This window comes from Cherax quadricarinatus, unplaced genomic scaffold (assembly GCF_038502225.1).
Source record: "Cherax quadricarinatus isolate ZL_2023a unplaced genomic scaffold, ASM3850222v1 Contig513, whole genome shotgun sequence".
NCBI lineage: Eukaryota > Metazoa > Arthropoda > Malacostraca > Decapoda > Parastacidae > Cherax > Cherax quadricarinatus.
Genome location: NW_027195539.1, coordinates 66,151 through 70,560, shown reverse-complemented (window position 1 = coordinate 70,560; position 4,410 = coordinate 66,151).

Here is a 4,410-nt window from a genome sequence, read left to right as displayed (position 1 = left end):
TCGTAGTAACTCTTGATCAGCTGGACGGAAGATGAACATTGTCGTAGTAACTCTTGATCAGCTGGACGGAAGATGAACATTGTCGTAGTATACAATGAAACCCCTGGATAATACTTAATGAATATTATAATGGTATACAGTACTGACAAGTAGATAAGTAAGACACACATACAACTGCAACGTATCTTTATTCCGAAATATATCTACTTCACATGCCAGTAGATGTGCAAGAAGACAGTGGTAGTAGACTTCTTCATTGTAATACAGAGGAGGCAGCATCAATGATCTTGTGTAGGAGAAATGTTTCGTAATAAAGATACCTGACAGTTAGACGAGTATCTTGTAAATACTGAAGTACTCAGGATAAACCCTGGATGATTAATACTGTGTGTGTGTGTGTGTGTGTGTGTGTGTGTGTGTGTGTGTGTGTGTGTGTGTTGCTTTAGGAGAATAAAATTCCACACTACTTCTACATAAATGGTCAAATCCGCAACGACACACTTACATGTCAGTGTCCAACGTCATCGAATTATGTGGCAGCTTTTGTGAAGGTTTGAAGCTTAGCTTATCAGTGCTTTGAAAGATATTTCAATCATTCCAGGATGCTGTTAATGATTTCAATAATTTTCGTCATAGGACATGTTAACATGCCAATTGTTCCATGAATATGGTTCTCGTATCGTACAAAAACATTGAAAGTTTGAAGTCGATTGTATGAGACGTTCTTGAGTTAAGAGAGAAATAATTTATAACAATTAGAAGAAGAAAAAACAAAAAAAATCCGGCAACTTCTTAAAGATCCCCCTTACGAGATACCTAAATATAATTCATGCAATCCTAGTGAAGCCTTCCTTCAGGTTTACCTATTAAACTTGACACATTGTTCAGTGAATGTGAATTATAGATTTTATTCTGCTTTAGTGATCGGCCGTTTTACATCCTCCGGTACTGATGTTATTTGATAGAAGTGAGGGAGAGAATGATTCCACATGTCACGAAGACAACACCTGACCTGACACAATGACAACTTCATGCTCTACCACAAATGCTATTTCGACCTGAGAAATACGTTCACGACTTGACTTAAGAAATCGTAATGACACGATTGCAAATAAACCATACCCCCGGCCGGGATTGAACCCGCGGTCATAGAGTCTCAAAACTCCAGCCCGTCGCGCTAGCCACTAGACCAGCTAGCCACAATAAGATTCATCCAACTAGGTATATTTCTACACCATAGGAAAGTTAGCACAGGCACCTCTGTGACCACAAATGCAAGTTTTTACAGACGAATCTCCAGCTAGCGTGGCCGTGACGAACTCTAGCTCAAGTCCCTTCACTGCCGTAAACATGACTTAAGAAATCGTAATGACACGATTGCAAATAAACCATACCCCCGGCCGGGATTGAACCCGCGGTCATAGAGTCTCAAAACTCCAGCCCGTCGCGCTAGCCACTAGACCAGCTAGCCACAATAAGATTCATGCAACTAGGTATATTTCTACACCATAGGAAAGTTAGCACAGGCACCTCTGTGACCACAAATGCTGTAGTATTGAGACTCTATGACCGCGGGTTCAATCCCGGCCGGGGGTATGGTTTATTTGCAATCGTGTCATTACGATTTCTTAAGTCATGTTTACGGCAGTGAAGGGACTTGAGCTAGAGTTCGTCACGGCCACGCTAGCTGGAGATTCGTCTGTAAAAACTTGCATTTGTGGTCACAGAGGTGCCTGTGCTAACTTTCCTATGGTGTAGAAATATACCTAGTTGGATTTGTAGATGAATGGTTCAGAGAACCGACATGTTGATAAATTAGACACATGTGCAACTCTTGGGTATCTTTATTGAGGAAACGTTTCGCCACACAGTGGCTTCATCAGTCCATACAAAGGAGAATCTTGAAGAACAGGAGGAGAATGAGGTAATCAGTCCCTCAACCTTGAGTCGATGTGGTCAGTCCATCAATCTTGAATAGAATACGGCATACGTGCTGAGAAGGAGCTTATAAACCGTTGGCAGGAGAGGTGCAGAAGTCATAGGTCGAGTAACATTTGTTCAATGTTGAAGTAGGTCGTGCCCAAGAATTAGGCAAGCGAAGAATTCCCAAGTATTATTTAAGATCCCAAGAAGTTGCAGTGTCTGACAGGTTTGTAGATGAATGGTTCAGAGAACCAACATGTTGATAAATTAGACACATGTGCAACTCTTGGGTATCTTTATTGAGGAAACGTTTCGCCACACAGTGGCTTCATCAGTCCATACAAAGGAGAATCTTGAAGAACAGGAGGAGAATGAGGTAATCAGTCCCTCAACCTTGAGTCGATGTGGTCAGTCCATCAATCTTGAATAGAATACGGCATACGTGCTGAGAAGGAGCTTATAAACCGTTGGCAGGAGAGGTGCAGAAGTCATAGGTCGAGTAACATTTGTTCAATGTTGAAGTAGGTCGTGCCCAAGAATTAGGCAAGCGAAGAATTCCCAAGTATTATTTAAGATACCAAGAAGTTGCAGTGTCTGACAGGTTTGTAGATGAATGGTTCAGAGAACCGACATGTTGATAAATTAGACACATGTGCAACTCTTGGGTATCTTTATTGAGGAAACGTTTCGCCACACAGTGGCTTCATCAGTCCATACAAAGGAGAATCTTGAAGAACAGGAGGAGAATGAGGTAATCAGTCCCTCAACCTTGAGTCGATGTGCCTAATTCTTGGGCACGACCTACTTCAACATTGAACAAATGTTACTCGACCTATGACTTCTGCACCTCTCCTGCCAACGGTTTATAAGCTCCTTCTCAGCACGTATGCCGTATTCTATTCAAGATTGATGGACTGACCACATCGACTCAAGGTTGAGGGACTGATTACCTCATTCTCCTCCTGTTCTTCAAGATTCTCCTTTGTATGGACTGATGAAGCCACTGTGTGGCGAAACGTTTCCTCAATAAAGATACCCAAGAGTTGCACATGTGTCTAATTTATCAACATGTCGGTTCTCTGAACCATTCATCTACAAACCTGTCAGACACTGCAACTTCTTGGGATCTTAAATAATACTTGGGAATTCTTCGCTTGCCTAATTCTTGGGCACGACCTACTTCAACATTGAACAAATGTTACTCGACCTATGACTTCTGCACCTCTCCTGCCAACGGTTTATAAGCTCCTTCTCAGCACGTATGCCGTATTCTATTCAAGATTGATGGACTGACCACATCGACTCAAGGTTGAGGGACTGATTACCTCATTCTCCTCCTGTTCTTCAAGATTCTCCTTTGTATGGACTGATGAAGCCACTGTGTGGCGAAACGTTTCCTCAATAAAGATACCCAAGAGTTGCACATGTGTCTAATTTATCAACCTAGTTGGATGAATCTTATTGTGGCTAGCTGGTCTAGTGGCTAGCGCGACGGGCTGGAGTTTTGAGACTCTATGACCGCGGGTTCAATCCCGGCCGGGGGTATGGTTTATTTGCAATCGTGTCATTACGATTTCTTAAGTCATGTTTACGGCAGTGAAGGGACTTGAGCTAGAGTTCGTCACGGCCACGCTAGCTGGAGATTCGTCTGTAAAAACTTGCATTTGTGGTCACAGAGGTGCCTGTGCTAACTTTCCTATGGTGTAGAAATATACCTAGTTGGATGAATCTTATTGTGGCTAGCTGGTCTAGTGGCTAGCGCGACGGGCTGGAGTTTTGAGACTCTATGACCGCGGGTTCAATCCCGGCCGGGGGTATGGTTTAAATACGTTCACCTCTACAATTAATTATGGAAGGCAAAAATCAACACTTGTATAAGATAAAGCAAAGTAGACGCTTACAAATTATCTTTCCGAAGGTAAAGAGGTGCTAGGAAAAATATTAAATATGTCTCTGTCACTTTTTTCTCATCTTCACTTCTGACATCTTCTATATTATGAGAAAAGATTGGTAACCAAACAATCACACGCTCAAAACAATAAAACTCTGGGTGAAGAAAATAGAATCTTCAAACTCAGAGACTCGACCTCCTGACAAAAGGAATTTCAGCGACCATCTAATAACTCGGCTGGTAGATCTTAATGTCTCGTACACTCATCTTTTATTTACTGTTCCTGTAAATACTGTATTGTTATTAAATATTCATGTACGATACTTGAGTGTTGCTGTTGTGTTGTATGTTACTGTATTGTGTTTTACGGTACAGTTCTCGTGTGTTGCTGTATTGTGTTTTACGGTACAGTTCTCGTGTGTTGCTGTATTGTGTTTTACGGTACAGTTCTCGTGTGTTGCTGTATTGCTTTCGGAGTTAATGTATTGTTTTTATGTATTACAGTAACAGTTTGTCATTTTACAGTATTGCCTTGTGTAATCGCGTTTTTTTTAAAGTTATTGTACTTGTGTATTACTATATTGTTTCATTATACT